This window comes from Gymnoscopelus braueri, assembly GCF_963280865.1.
Source record: "Gymnoscopelus braueri genome assembly, chromosome: 2".
Taxonomy (NCBI): Eukaryota; Metazoa; Chordata; class Actinopteri; order Myctophiformes; family Myctophidae; genus Gymnoscopelus; species Gymnoscopelus braueri.
This window is the reverse complement of record NC_137604.1, coordinates 6379704-6405428: the sequence shown is the minus strand read 5'-3', so window position 1 is coordinate 6405428 and position 25725 is coordinate 6379704. Positions and strand designations below refer to the sequence as shown.

Genomic DNA, 25725 nt, shown 5'->3' with positions numbered 1-25725 from the left:
CTTCAGACCTTAAGAGGAGGATGTTTTTGCAGTGTAGACGGTCAAACTGCAAAGAGCAGCAGACGTTCTCTGTGTGTCGTAATCTTCAGATCTCTCTCCAGAAGCGTCTTGTTGTTGTCGTATATGGTCCCATTTGATCAGACAAGAAAAACACTATTCCATAACTATTCCCTGAATGCAAGAAGAACAAGGATCCAGTTTGAAGGAGGGTTTGTCCACAGAAATGTATTTATTTCCATCAACGTGACATCTGCGTGTTGCCAATCACAGAGTGTGACTTAAATCACAACAACATTGCACTTTATACAGACAGACATTTGACTTAGGACCTACCTCCCAGTCCTCCTTCTTGACCACTCACAAACAGGTTTCTAGGAACAAAAGACTTCTTGGGGTGGGCCTTCTCAGTCAGCACAATCTGTCTTGGTTTTAACACATAAAATGTATCTATCAAACTGTACTTTTACACAAGCTCATATTATGAAATCATTGTTTAACATCTTATTATCTTCAAAATAAGCCCACACATGTATGTAGTCAACCTTGTATGAATGATTTAGACAAAAAGAGATGATTTAAGAGGAATGGTATTATTCTTAGATTCAAGAAGAAAAGTTACATGAAACTAACTGGTTTCTTCTCCAACCACATTTCACCAATGTTTATACCTGCTTCAAAATAAGCTTTTACCAAGAAATAATAATAATACAGTATGAATTCAATCTGGCTTTACCAGAGGTCTGTGGAGATAGAGAGAGAGATAACATGCATTCACCTTAGCCATCACCTTGCATAAGAACAATAGTATTATAATCAGCCGCTTGGTAACAAAAGACTTGGCCCGGTGACTTGTTTTGGTTCACACTTAAAGCTGGGAGCTTCTGCTCCAGGACAAAGACCAGGATCATAAAGGGTTGACTGATCAACACATCAATAGCAGATTCAAACTAGAAAAAGTGCTCCTCAGAGCACAAGTCTCCGCCAGGTCAGGTAGGTTATTATGGCCTCCTGGTGGCGCTATAATAGGCCAATGTGAAAAGGGTGCCATTTCCTTTTAGGCCTTTCACAGCAATCGGACACTGCATTCATGATTTTGTTCCAAAAATGTGGTTTGCTATATCAGACCTTCTGGTGGCGCAGGCCAATGTGAAAAGGGTGCCATTTGTTCCTCGGCCTAGTGGGAATGTGCGTGCAAACTTTCAAGGAAATCGCACACTGCGTTCATGATTTGAGGAATTCTGTTCAAAACTGACCTATTCTGCAAACTTTGAAAGCCAATGTTAGGCAAGTAGGATGGAATATGAAATATCAGACAAATCCATCTTGATCACATGACTATAGAGATACTGTGTACCGATTTGCGTGTTTTTTGGACAGAATCTGAAGGAGTAAGAGGAATACATTTGTTTTACAAAAGTCAGCCTCCTGGTGGCGCTCTAACAGGCAGATGTGAAAAATGCAGGGCATTGGTTTTTCCTTGGCCTCTAGGTAGTGTGCGTGCAAAGTTTCACGCAGATCGGTGCAGTTATAGGTAAAAACGTGAATCGGCCTGTTATAGCACCACCATGAGGCTGATGTGAACGTTTTCAAGTGGCAGTTCTTCCTGGGCCAAGTGGGAATCTACATGGATAATCTCACGGAAATCTTATGCTGCGTTCATGATTTGAGGCATTTTGTTCAAAACAAACCAATCCTGCAAACTTTGGAAGCCAATCTTAGCCAATCAGGATGGAATATGGAAAATCTGACAGATCCGTGTTGATCACATGACTATAGAGATACTGTGTACCGATTGATTTGTGTGTTGTTTGGACAAAATCTGTAGGAGTAATATCCAAAAATGTGTTTTGCAAAAGTCGGCCTCATGGTGGCGCTATGACAGGCTGATCTGAAAAATGTGGGGCAGAGGTTCTGCTGTGGCATCCAGGGAGTGTGTGTGTGCAGTTTCACAGCGACTGGGCCAACGGTGGCGGAGATTAGCTGCTCGCAGACAGAAGGAAGGACGGACGGACGGACGGACGGACGGACGGACGGACGGACGGACGGACGGACGGACGGACGGACGGACGGACGGACGGACGGACACACGGACGGACGGACAGGGGGCAAAACATACTCTCTCGCCATGCCCTCTTGCCATGCCTTTCGGCCTGGCGGAGACAATTAAGGGGGTTTGTTGCCTGACTGTTAGTGACTGCCTTCTCACCCTCTTGAATCCAAAAGGTCAAAATGTTCAGGCGAGGGCCTGAAAATTCCCATAATGTTATTAACCAATAATAAATATTACTTTAGATTTCCTAATCCATGTTTAATAGATACTTTTAGTCCTGGATATACCATATTGTCACAGTTCAAACTCTGCTGATTGACTCATCATTGATAGATTCATCAGTGATTTGACTCATCATTGATAGATTCATCAGTGACAGGCTCTCTCTATGAAGACACTATGCCCTCTAGCCAAACGCAGGCAAGCGTAGGTGCCAACATCGGCAACAGAGGCGCAGTGGTGGAAAGTACATGTACCCAAGTACTGTACTTAAAGGTAGAGTAAGTGATATTTTTTGGTTAAAACAAAAAGCATTTTGTTAAAAAGGTTAAAGCACTATATTCTGATAGTAATCATTGCTATAGAGTGTTTGTTCAGTAACAGGAGTCTCCCCGTCTCTCCAGCTCTTTAATAAACAGAAAATACATTTTCCGGTAGGTGTCAAAATCTCAGCCAATCAGGAGAAAGTACCCATTTTTAAGCTTAATTTTTATAGTGTTCCAGTTCCAATTTTGCCTGCTCATTTCTTAGTGTCATCACTTCCAATTTCACTTTAATCTATTATCCTGATTGAGTTCTCTATCCTGATTGGATAAAATTGGAAATGAAACTGAAACTGAAACGAAAATGCATTTTCTGTTTTATAAAGAGCTGGAGAGACAAGGAGACTCCTTTTACTGAACAAACACTCTATAGCAATGAGTACTATCAGAATATAGAGCTATTTAACACTTATTTTAACCAAAGAAAATCACTTACCAATTTTGAGGTACTTTTTACTTTACTGGAGAAACTGGAGTTTTACGACAATTATTTTAAAACCTTAGTTGATTTGGACAAAACATACATTAACCACTTCAGCACTATCGAATCTTTGGCTGTTTGACAGTAGCCGATCTACAAGCTCACAACGCGTCGCATGGAGCTCCCCATCTCGTGTTGTGAGCGTGTAGATCTGCAATTTTCAAACGATTTTTTATACATTTTAAGACATAATAACGTGTGAAACGGGACATTCTGCATAATGACTACATTTACTTTTGGTACTTTAAAAGGGATTTCTGGCTAATAAGCCTATATGCCTTAATACATTATAATTGTATTGTGTAATTGGTTCCCAGTTGCTGCCCCCCCCCCCCCCCCCCCCCCGCACAGAGTACAAAACACTGATGTTGGCCTACAAAGCAACCAAAGGTATGGCACCCCAATATCTTCAACGTCTGATCCAGCCCGACAGCCCCTCCTGCTCACTCAGATCAGCTAATAGGGAAGCTGTCTGAACCTTCCCTAAAACACCCTGGACAACGCTTCACACATCCCAGACTCTTCCATAAAACACCCTGGACAATGCTCCACACATCCTAGACTCTTATCCCTTCCCTAAAACACCCTGGACAACGCTCCACACATCCTAGACTCTTCTCCCTTCTCTAAAACACCCTGGACAACACTCCACACATCCTAGACTCTTCTCCCTTCTCTAAAACACCCTGGACAACACTCCACACATCCTAGACTCTTCTCCCTTCTCTAAAACACCCTGGACAACGCTCCACACGTCCTAGACTCTACTCCTTTCTCTAAAACACCCTGGACAACGCTCCACACATCCTAGACTCTTCTCCCTTCTCTAAAACACCCTGGACAACACTCCACACATCCTAGACTCTTCTCCCTTCTCTAAAACACCCTGGACAACACTCCACACATCCTAGACTCTTCTCCCTTCTCTAAAACACCCTGGACAACGCTCCACACGTCCTAGACTCTACTCCTTTCTCTAAAACACCCTGGACAACGCACCACACGTCCTAGACTCTTCTCCCTTCTGGCTCCCAAACTGTGGAACTCCATCTCAGCACTTGCCCTAGCATCGACGACCCTGCAGGCTTATGCAGAGGCTAAAATGTCATTTAGAAAGCATGTTATGTAGACAGATGCCAGATTCATTTGTAGACCTGGTATCCTATAGTTTGTATATTTTCAATGTACAGATTATTGGATATTCTACTTTTAGACTGATGATAGGTTCTTGGTTGACCTATGATCCTAGATGACAATTTCTATGCATTTGATGTATTACCTTGTGTTTACCTTGCTTACTGTAGATCACTCTGGATTGAGAGCGTCTGCTAAATGCCTAAATTGTGAATTGTAAATTGCCCTCTATAACTAAAACATTTAAGGTGTTTTTAATTTTCAATTTTAGTTATGGAAGGCAATTTTATTAGTCAGTACCGTAATCATTTTAGGTATATTTTGTTGCCAATACTTTTGTATAGTAAAAGAGTGCAGTACTTTTTTCCACCACGCGCACACACACACACACACACACACACACACACACACACACACACACACACACACACACACACACACACACACACACACACACACACACACACACACACACACAGATAAACACATTCCTTAGAGCAGCACATTTGTCCACCTGGTCAGATATCAGTGAACATATTGAACCAAGCCATTCAGGCTCCTGGTGAACCATGACCATTTAACACATTTGATTCTGTGTCACAAAAAATATTTGAACAGAAAATCAATCAGGGGAGATAACTCACACAGGTATCCTACAGAATAAACAAGTACAATTTGAAGTGATGAAACTAAACAAAACATAGCAGACACAATTGGAACTGGAACACTATCACATTTAAACTGATAGCCTACAAACGTTATCTTGTTAAAAAGGTTAAAGTACTATTCTGATAGTAATCATTGCTACAGAGCGTTTGTTCGGTCACAGGGGTCTCTCCAGCTCTTTAGTAAACAGAATATTGAAACAAAATAACTGAACATGCATTTTCTGTTTAATAAAGAGCTGGAGAGACAAGGAGACTCCTTTTACTGAACAAACACTCTATAGCAATGAGTACTATCAGAATATAGAGCTATTTAACACTTATTTTAACCAAAGTAAATCACTTACCTTACCTTTAACAAACACTATAGCAATGTTTACTATCAGAACAGTACTCATTGCTATAGATAGAGTGTATGTTAATCCATTTTGACCGGGCAAAGCATCTTGTGTCATTTTAAGATTTCACTGGCTTCTTTCAAAACAACTGAAAATCTATCTTTCAGGAGACCATACAAGGTAAACTCACTTCTCCCATTGAAAGGAGATGGCATTCACTGTGCAATGGCCAGTGGTGGAAATAACTCACGTTTGTTACTTAAGTAAAAGTATCAATAATGTACTCTGTTACAAGTAAAAGTCCGGAATTAAAAATTTAGTACAAAAGTATTGGTATCAAAATGTACTTAAAGTACCACACGTAGAAAGTACTCATTATGCAGAATGTCCCATTTCACAAGTTTTAAAATGTATAAAACGTATAAAAATCGTTTGAAAATAGCAGATCTACAAACTCACAATGCGTCGCATCGCAACGGATTGTGAGCTTGTACAGTAGATCTGCTATTTTCAAATGGCCAAAATGTATAGTAGTGGCTGGAGTGGGTAATGTATGTGTTGTAATAATAATCAAAATCTACAAAGTAACTAGTAACTAAAGTTTTCAAATAATTGTAGTGGAGTAAAAGTACAATATCTGCCCCTGACACACACACACACACACACACACACACACACACACACACACACACACACACACACACACACACACACACACACACACACACACAGGTTTTTCAGAAAACTGTTCGGATTTAGAAGGCCTCAGGTCTTAAAGGGATAGTTCACCCCCCAAAATGATATTTTGTCACCCCATGGAGACTTGAATTCATGGATTAAAAAAAAAGAAATGTCGCATTCCTAAGCCAATACTTTGATGACCGGCAGCGGTAGGACACACTAAGAGTCTCCTTTGTGTCTCTTACCGGAACCGCTGCCTACCGGTCTGCTGGTCATTAAATGTGCCGTGTTTGAAGAGCAGTCATCTCGGAAGATCTCATTTTCCACCAGAGAAGAAAAGAGCAGGATATATATATATATATATATTTTTTTTTATCTAAAATGTTCTAAACCCACTATAGCGATCTGGTAATATCAGGCTACATATCACTTGTGTGTACAGTCGCTTTGGATAAAAGCGTCTGCTAAATGACTGTAATGTAATGTAATGTAATGTAATGTAATGTACATATCACTTAAATGTCAGAGCTTAACTCAGCATGTAAATATGACATTTTTTAATTAATTAATGTGAAGTGGAATCGAAAATGATAGTGCAGTCCGCCGAGATCGCCTGGAGTTAGCCAAATATGGCTAATAGTTAGCTTAATTTTCATTACTCACCCACTGTTTTTAGCCAAACACGGGAATGTCCGCGCTTCATTAGTTATCGACACGAGTCGCGTTATTATTCCCTTAATTTTCGTGTATTGTACACCCCAAAAAAAAACTATTATTAACCACGCTATGGTGCCGTAATGACTTAATGTTTTTACAACATAATATAGTGTATTTTTCGCTGGTCTTGGAAAAGGGGATCGTTTCCGCATTTTTCTTCTTCGGTGGTGTAAACAATTAGCATGTTGGCAGATTTTTCGAGAGAGAAATAAGCAACCAGGTCAATGAAAACAAGCCCAAATAATTAAGTGACTATTAGGCTACATGAGCACTTTAAACAACAAATAAAAAGCAACTACCAATATTTACAAATTTACAGAAAAGAGGTCGCTTATAATAAGCAGACATGGCAACACCAGTTCGTGTGTTGGTGTGTGTTGTTGTGGAATGCAGCGGCGAAACACAAGCGTTTTTTTTTGCATTTTTTCAGACAAACAAACAAACACGTGTACACTAGTGTGTGTTTCACCTACATAGTCAAGCTATATACCATTACGGGCCTTGTCATTAAAATGATGCAAACCATTCCAAGATAGCATCAAAACTGACGCTACAATCAACGCCAAAGTCCGACATACACAAACACAAAACATGTTTCATGAAAATAGCAGATCTACAAGCGCACAACGCGTCGCAGTGCGACGCGTTGTGGGCTTGTAGATTGGCTATTTTGGATTTCTGCACAGTGTAACATTACTGTCCTGTTTAAAAATGTGTGCACAAACATTGATTTATTTTGTTTTTTATTTATACAGTAGGCAAAACAATTGCAAGACAACATACATAGACCTATTTATGAGTCACCCAGCAATGCAATCTAGTAACGTACTTCTCTCTGTCTCTCACTCTCACTCTCTCTCTCTCTCTCTCTCTCTCTCTCTCTCATCTCTCTCTCTCTCTCTCTCTCTCTCTTTCTCTCTCTCTCTCTCTCTCTCATATCTCTTTCAATATTATGTATTTTGACTGTGAAAAACATTTATGGTAAAATCTCTCAAAATGTGATATTTCCTCAGACTAAGTGAACCAAACTATCATACGGTGACATGAGTGAGAACTCCTTACTAAAGGGTGTGTGACTTTTACACTCAAATAAAACAAGAAAAAAAAAAAACATGTTTCCAGGAAGGAGGATAAACTGATTAAAATTAATTGTGTTTTTTTTTTTTTTTTGTTATGTTACAGTTCCAATAACATAGTGAATCTTAGGGTCCAGGGACCGTCAGGGTGCCTTGAGGGGGATACAAATGGACCCTTAAATGTCTACAACTCAGAGTTATGGGGGGTCCTTGAAATGAAAATGTTTAAGAACTAACCTAATTCTCTCATGTATGAATCCACATGTGTTTTGATCAAAGCATTTGTCACAAACTACAACTAAAGTTCCCCCGACTGTGTCCTTGTGCATCTTCAGAGCAGATTTTTGATGGAAGCTTTTTCTTTTCACAAACTGTACAAATAATGGTGTCAGCTCAGCTGGCTTCATTGAGAACAAAACAAAACCAAGGAACAATAAACATGTTACTGTTCAAGTTCAACTAACATAATTCTCTTCTCTATGAGTCCACCTTTGGACCAAATTATTTGCCACAAACTTCAACTAAGTTTTGTTCCCCCTTGTATGAGTTCTCATATGCCTCTGCAGATTACCATATCGGCAGAAATGTCTATCACAAACTGTACAAATAAAGTGCTTTGATGAATGAGTCCACATGTGTTGTTTTAGACCACTCTTTTGACTCCAGCCTTTGCCACAGACCGTACAAGTAAAGGGTGTTTCCCCATGAACACTCACGTGTAACTTCCGATGGGACTTACAATTAAAGTTTTTGCTACAGACTATACAAGTAGAGGGTGTTTCCCCATGAATACGTGTGTGTGACTTAAGATGATCCTTTTGACGAAAGCCATGGCCACAAACTTTACATGCAAAGGGCTTTTCTCCTGTATGAATCATTGTGTGTCTCTTCAGATTTCCCTTTCGATTAAACATTTTGCCACACTCTGGACACCTGAACCGTTCCTTCCCTGTCTGACTCTTCATGGAGTGAGTTTGTTTGAATGATTTCTGGTCCTGGGGCAGCTTGTTGCTAAAAGACAATTTTTGTCCACCCATATTTTGTGTTTTGTGTGATTTCAGTGTGTTTACAGCTAACTGGTCTTTCCTGGCCTCCTCCCAGTCATCACAGTCTTTAGTGTCAGATACAGAACAGTGTGAAGAGAGGAGCTTGTCATCACTAGTTGGTTGTGATGTTTCACAGTCCTCTACATCTACAGCTTGTGTTTTCCTGCAGTCATTTGAGGTGCTGGCTAGAAGCTCTGTCTCTCTGTTTTCACGCTCTTCTGATCTTTGTAGTAGCTTGTGCTGCTCCTTTTTAATATGTGGAGGTTCTGGTTCCTCCTGGACCAGACTGAGGTTCCTCACCTGTTGTTCAGGGGAAACCTCTTCACACACAGGGAGGTGCAGGAACTCTAGACAAAAGATAAAATGAGAGTTAACTAGACAAGCGTGCTACTCGGAGTGCAGATCCCCGCCAGGCTGGGTTGTCTACCCAGGGCTACTGTATGTTGCGACCTGTTAGCGTTTTTGAGCAAAGAAACGCTTTGGATATCATGTCCAGACCACTCACACACAGCGTTTATTGATGCCCACACCGTTTGGACTTATCAACTGTTATTAGTTAATTATTAGCACACATGGCTTAGCTAAAACAATGTAAACATGGACTTCTCATGGTTGTGGTAACGATTCAATGTAGGGTCGTAAACTATCGGGTTGTCAGACATAGATAGGAATGTCTGACAACCCGAAGCTAGCAAATGACCGGCACTCCTCTCCAACAGTTGAACAATGTTCTACTTGAAGCAGAGGTGTATGCAGAGAGCGCTGAAGCTCGATGATTCGGTGCTGGAAAGAGGAGCAGACCAGCGCGTCTTTACCATATACATGAATTGGGGTGGAAGATCATCCTTGGCCTACTGGGAATGTGCATGCGAAGATTCACACCAATCGGACACTACGTAGTGATTTGTGACATTTCTTTGCAAAATTCCCGCAAATTTGAAAGCCATCTTGATCACCTGACTTGGTCAGGTGTACTGATGGTGTACTGATTTGCAAGGTTTGGACAAAATCTGGGGTGGAGGTTGTTCCGTGGCCTCCTGGAAGTGTGCGTGCAAAGGTTCATGCGCGAGATTAACTGTTTAAAGATAGGCAGACAGACAGACTCACAGGAGTGAAAACATCTCGTCCTTCTACAGTTTTTACTTGTTCAAGGACAGATACCACACAACATTTGTCCCCAAATGCGTCCGATAAGTAAAATTTAAAATGATAATATAAAAAATAAAAACAGATACTGTCGACCTGATTTTCTGATGTTTTGGGCCAACGTCTTTCAAACAATAATTTGGCTTTTATTAGACTTTTATATTAACAAGCTTCGTTGTCTGCTCTGAGTGGACAACTAGTGTTGTGGGTCTGAGCCCTATAAATGACACAAATCCAATAGATCTAAATGGGTCTGTATTGTCGACCGAAGGTCGTCAAAATTGACAAATTTAGGCTATCAATATCATACAAAAGTAGAGAGAAGCTGTGACAACACCACTCTGATGGACAATAAATAAATAATCCTTTTGAAAACAATATCCATGTTCTGTTCCTTTGTCAAAAATGATCCAAATGGGAAGTTTATTTCAGCAGCTAGAATGTGACAGTCTGACATTGTTTGAGCCCGTTTTTGGTGCACAGTTCCTCGTTTAAGTTAATGGCCTTCACCTGTTGTTCTGCTTTGCACAACAGGGCAGATCCCCGCCAGGCCAGGTTGACCTACCCAGGCCCACGAAATTCATAGGCAGTCATAGGAGCCAATTAGAACGAAATATGCTAAAAATGACTCATATACTGATACAGAACCATATATAGGGTTATATGGGTTATATTTCACATATAGTTATACTATTCTTGTACTATATTCAAATTAAATCATCCTTAACCTTCAAGTTAAAATCATTATTTCCGTAGACTTAAAAATCTTTGTTTTATTTGATGGCCTTCTTGACCTGGCATTTGGCCACAAATTAACACTTGCTGCTAATTCTGTTGATAGATACGTAATATAGATACTTAATACACATCATCTGTTTATCATTTATTAGTAATAATAAACGTTCTTGTTTTTACCTGAGGGAGCCTCACTCCACACCTTACTAATTAGTAATGTCAGCATTGACCCATCAGCCTCCTCTGGTCTTTGAAGTATCTCCTCTTTTTCTTCTTTAATCTGTGGAGGTTCTGGTTCCTCCTGGACCAGACTGGGGCTCCTCTCCTGCTGTTCAGGAGAAACCTCCTCTTTACACACAGGAAGAAGTGAGAGGTCTAGAAGGAGGAGAGAGAAGGTAACGTCAGAAAGAAACTCAGTGGCCCTCATTTATCGATGGAGTGTACAAACCAGCTTATTTTTTTTGCCCAGTGGTGGAAAAAGTACTCACATTTGTTACTTAAGTAAAAGTATCAATACAGCAATGTAGAAATACTCTGTTACAAGTAAAAGTCTGGAATTCAACATTTAATTGAGTAAAAGTACAAAAGTATTGGTATCAAAATATACTTAAAGTACAAAAGTAGAAAGTACTCCTTATGCAGAGCCAATCCTAGCGTACATTTGGTCTGTCCTTTCATAAATGTGACGGCTGAAACCGAGCATCATTTAAATAACACGCCCTTATATGTTCTCGAAACGCCCCGATTTTACGACATGAAGAACCAGAATACGACCTAACAAAGCATGGAAAGTGTGCGTTCTAGTTACACTAAAATAAAGCAATCATGTATTCCCCCTTGGGTCACGGGGCTGCCGTACCGCTATGTTAATGAGAGGTAGCAGGCAAGGCTGTCGTACTAATCTGAACGTTGTGTGAGTGATTGATGAATGAATTATAAACATTAATGGATGAAGGCTGGTGTGTGGGTCATATCTCCGATCTCCTCCCGGTGGCCAAATGAAATACACAGCGTGAAGAATCAGAGCTGCGCTAGGCACAGGTTTGAAGCGTCAGGTTATCCTTAATCCAGGTTGCACATAACTCCATAGAACACGTTACTGTCTCCAAGCGTATACAGTGTATATACGTTTGAAGCTCGAAGCTCACAACGTATCGCATCGTGAAGCGTTGTGAGCTTGTAGATCTGCTATTTTCAAATAGCCAATGCAGCCAGATCTGCAATCTTATCTGAATGACTGTTAAAGCAGTTTGTTTAAATGAGTTTATAAAATGTTATATTTATTTATTGGTGTGTTAGATATATATTTTGAAGTGGGTCCATATGCCTGTCAGACGGTCAGACAATGCTGCTCTGCAGGTCTACAATGGTAGCCTGGTAAACCCCTCCCTCCGGAAATCTCATTTGTATTTGATTTCAGTTGTGAGTCTGGCCTAGAAGCCTGTCTGGGCGTTTCTCCGGAGTTCATAACATGAACTCTCCTATCAGCATCCTCGCTCATTTTTCTGTGATTGACAGCGAAGGTTGACCAATCAGGTGGCGAGTTCGAGTGAAACCGAATGGAACCGAGTGCAGCCCACCAAAATGGAACGGCAGCCGTTTTTTTCTGTCCGCTGTTTTCATCTCTTTAAAATTTCAAAAAGCTCTCAAACTTCTTTTTAGAGGCACATAATTTACTTTTAAGATATATTTCGGATATAATTTAGTTGTTTAACTTCATATATGTGGTCAATTAATCATGAGAGCCTATTTTTTTTATTTTTATTCAGAGAACCGGCAGGGGCGGGCAGTGACACGCATGTATCCGAATAAAGCAACCTATTTTCGGCATGGCCCTTTCAAAAGTTCCCCTGTGTCACATTGCCCTGGTGGTGGAGAAAACAAACTGCTGATTGGCTGAAGGGGAACAAACTGCTGATTGGCTGAAGGGGTTTTCAGTCAACGGTACTAATCAGGCCAGCTCCCAAATTGCCCATACAGGCCAGACCAATTCCTGAAATCAAATGCAAATGAGATTTCCGGAAGGGGGGGGGGGGGGTTTACCAGGCTACTACAATGGAACAAACAGGTGCAGTCAAAGTCTACACGGCCTCAGACCTGACGTGAGATCTGAGCAGGCCGTACACTGAAGTCAAAGTCACGATAGATTGATAAATGCCGACAATGGTGGTGATCTCGCCGTGCGCCCATTATTTGGTCTACACCACTTTGATAAATGAGGGCCAGTGTGTTTTCCATTCTATAGTTGTTTTCATCTAATGAGTAAGGTTTCTAATTAACTCATTGACTGTCCGTGAATTGGCCCGAGGCTCACACTGCCATTGACGAATTGACGAGTGTGTGATGTTTTCAATGCTTTACGCTAGAGGGCGCTGTTCGCCAACCTATGAGTGATCCTATGACTTCTGGAGAACAGTAGACTCGGAAATAATGTGATCACAACAAACCCAGCCCGTCCGATCTAATGTTTAAAGATTTATAAAAATAAAAATGTCTCTGCTCTCTGTTGCTTTTTGGCGAAAACAAGCCACGTTCAACTGTGGCTGTCCAAAACTATGGAATGGATTATCACGGCGGCACAATTATTTTACTCCGATTCTATGAGACTCGGCTACGTCTTTTAAAGCCATCGGTCTTTTGTGAAGAAAAATATTCTATGATTTTTCAAAGGTTAGTGAAAACGCTCGGAATCGCTGGCAAGGGCAGCCATAGATGATGTTTAACTCTGGCAGTCAATGAGTTAAAGGTAAAGCGCTTGTGAGAAGCAATGGGAACTCCGTTAGTTAGATCATTCTGATTAGCTGGCGTCTATCGCGTGACACACAATTCAATGATGTCACCGCTCCCCATTTAGCGGTCAGTCTTACTCTTAACCCCTCAAGCTTATTCTTCTACTCTTCTCGCTTGTGGTTGGTGTAAGTACCATACTCCAGTAGCTGCCTAGCTTACCTAGAAGATCTAACTTCTGGTGTGCTACCAGCATGAACTTTGTTTCTAGAAAGATCTCTTCTTTTAAGAACAAGCGCCTTTTTTCTGGACAGTCGAAGGAACAGACTGAGAAGGATGAGGCTGGCTTGGCACTGTGTCAGGCACCCGGAACTGGCAGCGAGCGAACTGACACTGTGGGAGGCAACACAAGGTACAGCTGGGAGCGGAAAGAGGCAAACCACCTTCATAGATACACTGTGAGGTGACAGCGGAGCTAGCAACACTGCAGAGTTCCTGACCGGAATGCTGGATAGCTCTCTAGTTCTCTCAAATGCATTCGGAGACAGTGTAAGACCTTTACTTAAGCTCGCAAGTAGAATCTCCCAAAGAGTATTAATCCCCCCTATGTAAAGCATTTAAGGAGGGAGGGATTTCTGACGAAGGGCAACAGACCAAAACATCACCATTGCTTTTAGATTAGAAGTAATAACGTTTTGTTTTGTTTTTACCTGAGGGAGCGTCGCTCCACACCTTACTAATTAGTAATGTCATTGTTGATCCATCAACCTCCTCCGGCCTTTGAAGTATCTCCTCTTGTTCCTCTTTAATCTGTAGAGGTTCTGGTTCTTCCTGGACCAGACTAGGGCTCCTCTCCTGCTGTTCAGTAGAAACCTCCTCTATACACACAGGAAGGAGTCGAGCATCTAGAAGGAGCAGAGAGGAGGTGTTATCAGCAATGTGGTTTATCTTCCATAGTTTTAGAGTTTTGTTGGCTGATAGTACGTCAGACTGCAGGACAGCCTGTTGGATAATAATAATTATAATAATCATAATTATAGCGCATTTCAAGAGACACGAGGACATCACATATGCTGGTGAGCAGCACCAGAGATCCCCAAGGAACCTGTCACCTTTCCTGTTCATATACGTTACAGTATGATTTTAAAAGGAGTGCTCGTTTTCTTCCAGTTCACCACCCGGGCCCTCCCGTCGAAAACAGGGAGTCCTGTCAGCTTAGCGGTTTAGCTTGTGCCCCCCCCCCCCCCCCCCCCCCCGGCCTTCATTATTAACCTTTTAATGTAATTAATGTTTTTCCCCACACATGAATTAATTAATCACAACATATAATACGATTATTTATTTTATTTGGAATGATGTGTGAATCCATTTTCGGACCACTTCCAAGGGAGGGAGCGTTCCTTCTAACGTAGCTGTATACTTTGTTTGTTGTTGTCAGCTTTGAGCTGTGATATAATGTATACACACACACACACACACACACACACACACACACACACACACACACACACACACACACACACACACACACACACACACACACACACACACACACACACACACACACACACACACACAGCTACATGCTGGGCTTTCATGCTGCTTTAATAAGCTGGTAGTTTAGGTATAAGTAGCTACTATCCAACATGGGTAAACATGTGTTTGAAATTAAGCTTAACAAACCTGCTATGTATAGTTTGATTTGTGGCTGTAAAAGCATGTCCAGCAATTTGTTTTGTCTCTCCAGCAGAGTTTCAAGTGTCTCTATCTCTCTCTGGAAGAGGTTGCTCATGGACTCTGCAGCCGCACTGAGATGCTGAGAGACAATCACTCTGACAAGCTTCACACAACAAACACCAGCACCACACTGCTGTTTGTCCAAAACACTCAACATCTCCTCTCCCACCGACGTCATGTGTTGATTTATCGACAGCCGTACAGACTCCATTTGACACATTTTCACCCGTTTATACGACATTTTTTAAGAGCTCCTTGTTCCCCACAACCATGAAGAGCATGCACTGTCACACACACTGACACATCTGGTGTAGAGGTGATTAATACTACCATCCCATATGCAGAAGGGGCAGGAGCGTTGTCATTGGTTGGTTAGGTAGCCGTATAGATCCCATAAGCAGAAGGGACAGGTATGGCTTTGGTAGCTCTCACTGTGTTCGGTCCATGTTACCAAAAGCTAACACCACTAATAAACACAATAAACACAATAAAACACAACTATTCACCTAATAGAGGTTAAAACAACATAATGAGCTAAGAATAAAACATGTATTTTATATTGTATAAGGTGCAGGAGTTATGGAGTTAGATAGAAATACTTTATAGATCCTCAAAGGAAATTATAGTTGCTTTAGTAAATCAAACATGTAAGACAATATATGCAATAATTAAATTGCTAAAAAAGGCATTCAAATGCACTTGGACAAAACAAAGTATACTACACGTCTGTATACTGTGTCTGTATTTTTGCTTTGGTGATATTCAGGAAACCACATATCTACCACAAAAGTACAAATTACAAAGTACACTTTCTTTTTCATATCAAAGCATTGATGTATTGAATTTCCCACCCAAAAAATCTAAGATTTTCCAGAAATGTAATGAAAACTGTTGAAAATTGCAGATCTAAAAGCTCACAATGTGTTGCAAAGTGATGCGTTGTGAGCTTGTAGATCTGCTATTTTTACTTTATGTGAAATAGGGCTAAAGTGGCTAATTCGTAATGCACTCTTTACCTTCCTAGAAATGTAGTGGAGTAAAAAGAACAATATTTGTCTCTGAACTATTTTACTACTGATGAATTGATGGCAATGGCTGGACCACAATGCAAACAAGTCCCCTGGGGCTTTTTTGTGTTATCCTTTTTAGCATAACCGTTGACGGTACTACCTTTACCTTTACATAATATCAACCACTTTCAACCTGCTGTCCCTATTTTGAGCATGCCATTATAACAGGCAGATCTACAAGCTCACAACGCATCACATTGTGAGGTGTTGTGCTTCGTTTATTAGGCTTAGTAAAACGTGAGTTGGCTTCGTATTTGGTCCGCTTTTTTTTACCACTTCACCAAATGTCTACAAGATCTACAAGCTCATAACGTGTCGCGATGTCAACATAGTGTCAACATAGTGACGTTTCGTGAAGTTGTGCTCTTCAAGCTCGAAATGTCAATAGGCATTTGTGTTTTTTATTTATTTTTAATAATTGCTGTTTTGGATAAAATGGAAACTAAGCACACGGTCAAATTACTAGAGACCCTCATAAGTGGACCCAATTTCACCCAAAGTCAATGGGAAGAACCTGGTTATTGACTCAGTCAAGCTCATCATCTTCAGCGAGTGCGGAGTCAACACCAAATAAGCACTGCGATTTGAGTTGCCGCCACCACCAATATCTCTGTTTGACAAAGACCAGGCAGAGGCTGGAACCATGCATCAGCTAAGAAACCTTATCAGTCGAAGGAATGTGACCAGAATGTGCACTTGGAGAACTCTACCGTCCCTGCTATGACTTTCTCCGAGATGTTATAGATGCCTCGATCACTGCAGCAACTTGGAAGGAATTGGTTCAGGAGACAATCACAAATGACCCACCACCACAGTTTTCATCTGAGACAGCAAATCAGGATTGGTTTGACAGACAAAATGTTCATGATAGTTGACAAATACATCATGCATGATGTTGGCACGGTGATAGGAAATGTTACAGAGGAGGACAGTGAAAGACAAGCAGACACCACAGGCACAAAACAACCCCTTTTATGTATTTTGGTGATCACCCTGTCTTCCCTACAAAAAAGTAGTTCAGCAACCATCAAAAGAAAACCCATGATGCCACATAAATAAGACATGATGCTGGCACGGCAGAAACCAACACACTAGGAGCCACAGAGAAGCAGAGAAGCAGAGAGAGATGTCGGACGAACTTCGAAATTCAGATCTCTACAGGCGAAATGGGACAGCCTGTAACAGTGAAATGGACATAATATTCTCCAAGTACACTAGACTGAGTGAGGAGGATGGACATGCACAGGAGGAGGTGGACCTAGAGAGGATCGACTCCAAAGTGTACTGTCGCAGGATGAGGCGGATTGAGTGTCAGATAAAGAAGCGGGAGAGCGCTGAAGTCCGTGAATCAGAGCCTGTAGCCAGCACCTCAACTGAACACATTGACATCACTGAAGTGAGCCCGCCTAGGGAGCCAGAGGCCCTAGTTGCCCCAGAGCCTGTAGCCAGCACCTCAACTGAACACATGGATGCTGAATCTGACATCACTGACCCTAACCCTTTACTTGTACAGTTTGTAACAAAAGCTTTAACCAAGGTCCAAATCTGAAAAGACACATGAGGATTCATACAGGTGAAAATCAGTAGACCACTACTGTCAATGCTTTCACTGTGACCGTGACGTCACCGTGATGTCACCATGACGTCACCGTGATGTCACCATGACGTCACCGTGATGTCACCATGATGTCACCATGATGTGTGCCTCTGTTTCAGCCGTCTCCACCTTTAACTGTCAAGTCATTCAATCAATGGTCTGATAAAAGGTGATAATGTCCCATTCAATGCTTTGATGTATGTATGTATGTCAAAATTAAACTGTTACTTTCAGAAAAATGTAAAAAAAGAAGAAGAAAAATGACATGTTTTCCATATTCAGTCACAAGCTCTTATTAAAATATTATTTGTGAGTGACTCCTCCTACTGTCTAAATGTGGTGAACATGAGCTTGTGATAACCATCACCCTGTTCCGCCAGAGAAACCGATTAAACCTCCTAGATGCATCCCTGATCGAAGTGCTGATCATGTGATAGTTAGGGCCAGAGATCGCAAAGATGTCAACATCACCAGTGTCATGATCTGCACGAATAACTCCTGGACAGACCACTGCCTCATCCACTCCACAATGAACATCCAGCTGCGGCAGAAAAGGTGTACCAAGCTGTAGTTCTGCCCACTCTGCTCTACGGGGCTGATTGCTGGACCAACTACAGCACAGCAGCCATCTGAAGGCCCTGGAGCAGTACCACCAGCGAGGACTCCGCAAGATCCTCAGGATCAGTTGGGAGGATAGGCGAACCAACATCAGTGTTCTGAAGGAAGCCAACATCCTCAGCATCACCACAACCATCACTCGGCACCAGCTATGGTGGACAGGTCATGTCATACGCATGCCTAACTACCGCCTCCCAAAACAAATGCTGTATGGCCAGCTGGAGGAAGGACAGCACACTCTTGGGGGGGGGGTTAGAAAAAGAGGTACAAAGTAACATCAAAACACACCTGAGAAAGTGTCGCTTCAGCCTCAGCAACTGGGAGGAGGCTGCCCTCCAGAGAGATATGTGGAGCAGGAAGGCACGGCACACCTAGTAAAGGACCTCCAACACAGAATCAAAGAGGCAACAGAGAAAGGAGAGATCTACCACCAAAACAGCTCCTCACACCACAATCACTTACATATGCAGCCACCTGAAGACCCACAGACGACCAGACCCACCGACAGGAGGACAGGAGGACAATCATACTTGTTTTGAGTGATCGCCGATGATTATGATGATGGTGTGTGTGTGTGTGTGTGTGTGTGTGTGTGTGTGTGTGTGTGTGTGTGTGTGTGTGCGTGCGTGCGTGCGTGCGTGCGTGCGTGCGTGTGTGTGTGTGATGTCCATCCAGTGCAATGTACCTGTTGAAATCATTTTAAAGGACGCATGCAATATAACCCATGCAATTAATTTTTCGACTTGCCAACACATTGCAGCTTCTACCTGTTAACTGAAACCTTGTTTTTGCCTCAAGAACCTGAATTTAATTTTTGAGGGTTATATTTGAAACTATTATAGGCCACCCAGTACAATAGCAATGATAATACCTGGTTGGGTACGTTGGGTATTTTGACACACTTATTGGTTTTAGCTCTTGCTCATTTGATTTTCCTATTTGTCTCATCTATCTGATATATTGCACTTTTACCTTAGCGCTAGGTATACTCTTAGTTGCTTGTTAGAGAATGCACTTAAGACTTCCGGTGATTAGTAGTTTTCTTGCCTACCTATGTTGAAAGCACTTTGGGCTTTGGATAAAAGCGTCTGCTAAATGACCGTAACGTAACATAACGTTGGGGTAAGGATTAGAAGTTAATCAACTGGAAAAAGTGATATTAATTATACTTTTTTGTTACTTCAAGTAAATATATCATTACAAATGTATGTCTTTGGTGTCTTCAAATGGGTCTTTCAAAAAGGTTGCCGCACACGCCACCAAATCTCACGGTTTTCTCAAAAGCTGGCAGCCCTGAATAAAACCCACAATGAGTTTCCCAGTAAAGAAGAGCTGGAGGGAGAAGTGAAGTGAACCTCCTCAGCATTTCTTTTTTAAGTTAATAGTGATTTAAGTTGGACATTTTGAGTTTCCTTAGTTTTAAAACACCCTGCTGCTGACTAATAGTCAGCCAAGGATATGAAGACTTACAGATGAATTCCCCCAATCAGACAACACCCCTCAACTACTTGCCCCGCCCCTTCTCTGTATCGTTCCAATGTTCTGCTGTGAAGCCCCACTCAGTCGTCGGAGTCGGAAGTCGTGTCTCAGTTAGCGTCGACATGACGGTGGTGAGGGAGCTGACGGAGTCGTGGGGACCCGGACGGTGTTTGGTGTCGGGAGGCTTGAAGGGAAGGGATGTAAAATGCTTAACCATGCATAACCAGCGAAAGGAAGGTCATAGGGGTTGTCACGGGATTCCAGTAGATATATCAGTAGAGGACATCAAAAAAGACATTAAAGGGATACTCCACTTTCAAATAAAATAAACATTTAAAAAATATATTAAAAATAAATGAAAAAAGTAATGGAAAAATCACGGCCCCCTCACGCATTAGAGTGTCCTACTAATGTGTGAGGGGGCCGTGATTTTGCCATAACTTCTTTAATTTTTTTAAAATATTTTTTTAATGTTTATTTTATTTGAAAGTGAAATATCCCTTTAAGCGTGCCAAGATAACTGAGGTTATATGTATGAAGGCAAACAAAAATGGGACCAAAAGTGATAGCCTCTCAGTCTTGATCACATTTGATGAGGAAAAACTTCCGGGAAAGATCTACGTAGGATACATGTGCTATCATGTGAGAGTATACATTCCCCCACCACTCAGATGCTATAAATGCCAGAAGTTTAGACATGTAGCGGCAGTGTGTAGGGGGAAGCAAACGTGTGGTAGATGTGGGGGAGAGCATGAGTATGGCAACTGCGCAGAGGGGGCAAAGTTGAAATGCTGTAATTGTGGAGGAGAGCATAGTGCAGCGTATCGTGGGTGTGAGGTCAGTAAGAAGGCAGAAGCGGTGCAGAAAGTCAAGATTGAGCAAGGAGTCAGCTATGCAGAGGCAGTTAAGAAGGTGGCAGAAGAAACACCGCAGGTGATGAGACAAACGAGACAAGAGCCACATGACACAAGGAAGGATGTGAAGGATGTGAAAGGGTAAAAGAGGAGACTACGATAGTGAACAAAAATTACTTTGTAACGTTCTTAGCAGAGATCATTAATAAGTCAATGCAGGCAAAGGGTAGAACTGAAAGGATCAAGATAGTTGTCCAGACAGCAGCAAAGTATCTGGATACGAAAGAGCTACAGTGGGAAACAGTTGTAGACACTCTTACTGGTAACTCTTACATGAACGTGAAGAGGGACAACAGCCTCAGGCATGGCCCTCTTTATCTTGATGGTGCTGACCATACTGCAGTGGAATGCGAGAAGTTTAATTGCGAATGGACAAGGTTTTAAAAGATATGTGGATAAATTGGGGGACAAACCTAATGTTATTATGTATTCAGGAGTCGTGGCTGAACCCCACAGGGGGACAGTCCCCACTTAGAAACACCCCCACTTAGAAACACCACCACTTAGAAACACTTAGAAACACCCCCACTTAGAAACACCGCCACTTAGAAACACCCCCACTTAGAAACATCCCCACTTAGAAACACGGACCCCCCCCATCATGCTATTTTATTATTAATATATATTATTATTATTATTGCCCTTGTTACAATTATTATTATTATTATTATTATTGTTATTATTATTATTATTATTATTATTATTATTATTATTATTATTATTATTATTATTATTGTTATTATCATGTCATGCTATTTTATTATTAATATATATTATTATTATTACCCTTATGACAATTATTATTATTATTATTATTATTATTATTGTTATTATTATTATTATTATTATCATTGTTATTGTTATTATCATGTCATGCTATTTTATTATTAATATATATTATTATTATTACCCTTATGACAATTATTATTATTATTATTGTTATTATTGTTATTATTATTATTATTATCATTGTTATTGTTATTATCATGTCATGATATTTTATTATTAATATATATTATTATTATTACCCTTATGACAATTATTATTATTATTATTATTAGTATTATTATTATTATTATTGTTATTATTATTATTATTATTATTATTATTATTATTATTATTATTATTATTATTATCATTGTTATTGTTATTATCATGTCATGCTATTTTATTATTAATATATATTATTATTATTACCCTTATGACAATTATTATTATTATTATTATTATTTTTATTATTATTATTACGCCTATTATAATATACTGACAGACTGTGAATGATTGATCGGACTCATGGCTAATCTAAGAGCTGCAGCTATCAACATTTGAGGCGTGACGGCCCATGCAAGGTCGAGGCAGAAGGCCCCCACCCTAAGAGCTAGGGTTTGCCTGACGTTTCCTCCAAGGGGTTTTTTCGTTGCCACTGTCGCTAAAATGCTTGCTCAGGGTGGGACTGTAGTTTTTTTTTGCTCTTCATGTAAAGTGTCTCGAGACAACATGTTGTGATTTGACACTTTCATAAAATTGACTTGACATGTTAGGTTAAAACTCAATCAATTGGTGCATGTGAGTCAATAGACAGACAGACAGACAGACAGACAGACAGACAGACAGACAGACAGACAGACAGACACACCTGATGAATGGAATGCTCTGCCAAAATTAGTGAAGGAGTGCAAAACCCTTCTCTCCTTCAAATCTGCCCTCAAAGACCACCTTCAGGAGGCCGCAACTCACAACTGGCCCCTGTAAAAGTCATTACCCCCCCCCCCCCCATGTACATATTCCCTTTTTTTAATACAACATTGTCCCCCCCCCCCCCCCCATTGTACTGTACATATTCCTTATGCTGATTTTCTTCCTTTTGTTGTATAAGCAAAGTGTATAGTAAAGTGTAAATCAGTCTGTCTCTTAATGTCCAACCCAGTCTCCATGGTGAAACGTTCGTATTGTACGATTGCGCAACATGACGAATCGTTAAATACGAACGTAATATTGTTAAATATCGTTAGTATGGAACGTTTCATTGGTCTGCTGTCTGATGCTGCTGTCTGAGGAAACGTCTCTATCGAACGTCTGCTCATATGCGACGCAAATAATAATAATAAATATAGCTGCAAGCAGCGATAATACGGGGCCAGTGAATAGAGAGAGAGAGAGAGAGAGAGAGAGAGAGAGAGAGAGAGAGAGAGAGAGAGAGAGAGAGAGAGAGAGAGAGAGAGAGAGAGAGAGAGAGAGAGAGACGGATTAGATTGAAGAGAGAGAGAGACGGAATAGATTGAAGAGAGAGAGAGAGAGAGACGGAATAGATTGAAGAGAGAGAGAGAGAGAGAGACGGAATAGATTGAAGAGAAAGAGAGAGAGAGAGAAACGGAATAGATTGAAGAGAAAGAGAGAGAGAGAGAGAGAGAGAGAGACATGGAAACGGAATAGATTGAAGAGAGAGAGAGACATGGAAACGGAATAGATTGAAGAGAGAGAGAGAGAAAGAGACATGGAAACGGAATAGATTGAAGAGAGAGAGAGAGAGAGAGAGAGAGAGAGAGAGAGAGAGAGAGAGAGAGAGGACAGACATGGAAATGGAATAGATTGAAGAGAGAGAGAGAGAGAGAGAGAGAGAGAGAGAGAGAGAGAAAGAGACATGGAAACGGAATAGATTGAAGAGAGAGAGAGAGAGAGAGAGAGAGAGAGAGAGAGAGAGATGGAAACGGAATAGATTGAAGAGAGAGAGAGACATGGAAACGGAATAGATTGAAGAGAGAGAGAGAGACTTGGAAACATAATAGATTGATGAGAGATGGAAGCGGAATTGACATCTCAACCTATTGCCATTAACAGGAATCGAACCCTGAACCTTCGGATTGACAAGCTGCAACACTACCTATAGTGCTATAGCTTTGTACAGGCTGAGGTTGTCTGTTGAAGATAAAAGTGAACCAGTGAAAGCAGCCGATCTACAAGCTCAGAAACACGTTGCTATCTGAAAAGTTTTGAGATTGTAGATCGGCTATTTTCAGAATGAACTATGTCATACATTGAAAAGACATACTCTCAAATAAGCATTTCAGGTTATCTTTAACAATTGCACTTGCATTAATTGACACAATCATGTTGTGTGCAATGCAACTTAAATGAAGTCTGCATCAAGTGGGGCTTGAACTGGCAACCTTGAGGTTCTAAGGCACACACTTAAGCGAGAAGCCATTGGACCAACAGACCTGACCTGGTGAATATGAGAGAGAGAGAGAGAGAGAGAGAGAGAGAGAGAGAGAGAGAGAGAGAGAGAGAGAGAGAGAGAGAGAGAGGAGAGAGAGAGAGAGAGAGAGAGTGTGAGAGAGAGAGAGAGAGAGAGAGAGAGAGAGAGAGAGAGAGAGATGGAAACGGAATAGATTGGAAGAGAGAGAGAGACATGGAAAGCGAATAGATTGAAGAGAGAGAGAGACATGGAAACGGAGAATAGATGAAGGGAGAGAGGGAGAGAGCGAGAGAGACATGGAAACGGAATAGATTGAAGAGAGAAGAGAGAGACTTGGAAACATAATAGATTGAAGAGAGATGGAAGCGGAATTGACATCTCACCTATATGCCATGAACAGGAATCGAACCCTGAACCTTCGGATTGACAAGCTGCAACACTACCTATAGTGCGTATAGCTTTGTACAGGCTGAGGTTGTCTGTTGAAGATAAAAGTGAACCAGTGAAAGCAGCCGATCTACAAGCTCAGAACACGTTGCTATCTGAAAAGTTTTGAGATTGTAGATCGGCTATTTTCAGAATGAACTATGTCATACATTGAAAAGACATACTCTCAAATAAGCATTTCAGGTTATCTTTAACAATTGCACTTGCATTAATTGACACAATCATGTTGTGTGCAATGCAACTTAAATGAAGTCTGCATCAAGTGGGGCTTGTGAACTGGCAACCTTGAGGTTCTAAGGCACACACTTAAGCGAGAAGCCATTGGACCAACGAGACCTGACCTGGTGAATAGAGAGAGAGAGAGAGAGAGAGAGAGAGAGAGGAGAGAGAGAGAGAAGAGAGAGAGAGAGAGAGAGAGAGAGAGAGAGAGAGAGAGAGAGAGATGGAAACGGAATAGATTGAAGAGAGAGAGAGACATGGAAACGGAATAGATTGAAGGGAGAGAGGGAGAGAGCGAGAGAGACATGGAAACGGAATAGATTGAAGAGAGGAGAGAGAGACTTGGAACATAATAGATTGAAGAGAGATGGAAGCGGAATTGACATCTCAACCTATTGCCATTAACAGGAATCGAACCCTGAACCTTCGGATTGACAAGCTGCAACACTACCTATAGTGCTATAGCTTTGTACAGGCTGAGGTTGTCTGTTGAAGATAAAAGTGAACCAGTGAAAGCAGCCGATCTACAAGCTCAGAAACACGTTGCTATCTGAAAAGTTTTGAGATTGTAGATCGGCTATTTTCAGAATGAACTATGTCATACATTGAAAAGACATACTCTCAAATAAGCATTTCAGGTTATCTTTAACAATTGCACTTGCATTAATTGACACAATCATGTTGTGTGCAATGCAACTTAAATGAAGTCTGCATCAAGTGGGGGCTTGAACTGGCAACCTTGAGGTTCTAAGGCACACACTTAAGCGAGAAGCCATTGGACCAACAGACCTGACCTGGTGAATATGATGAGAGAGAGAGAGAGAGAGAGAGAGAGAGAGAGAGAAGAGAGAGAGAGAGAGAGAGAGAGAGAGAGAGAGAGAGAGAGAGAGAGTGTGAGAGAGAGAGAGAGAGAGAGAGAGAGAGAGAGAGAGAGAGAGAGATGGAAACGGAATAGATTGAAGAGAGAGAGAGACATGGAAACGGAATAGATTGAAGAGAGAGAGAGACATGGAAACGGAATAGATTGAAGGGAGAGAGGGAGAGAGCGAGAGAGACATGGAAACGGAATAGATTGAAGAGAGAGAGAGAGACTTGGAAACATAATAGATT

The 25725-nt window shown here is 41.1% G+C and overlaps 1 pseudogene across 1 annotated transcript in view; it reads right to left on the bottom strand.

Annotated features, from left to right (window-relative positions):
- LOC308075852 (annexin A5-like) overlaps positions 1-14463 on the bottom strand; it is a 27129-nt pseudogene extending 12666 nt beyond the window's left edge. Inside the window, exons 1-4 of the transcript in view lie at positions 14451-14463; positions 14049-14243; positions 8943-9077; positions 1-8 (exon numbers count right to left, since the gene is read on the bottom strand). The exon at positions 1-8 is cut by the window's left edge and continues 186 nt beyond it. The product of the transcript in view is annotated as an annexin A5-like (transcript). The remainder of the gene's footprint in view (positions 9-8942; positions 9078-14048; positions 14244-14450) is intronic.
- Between the last annotated feature and the right edge of the window lie 11262 nt (positions 14464-25725).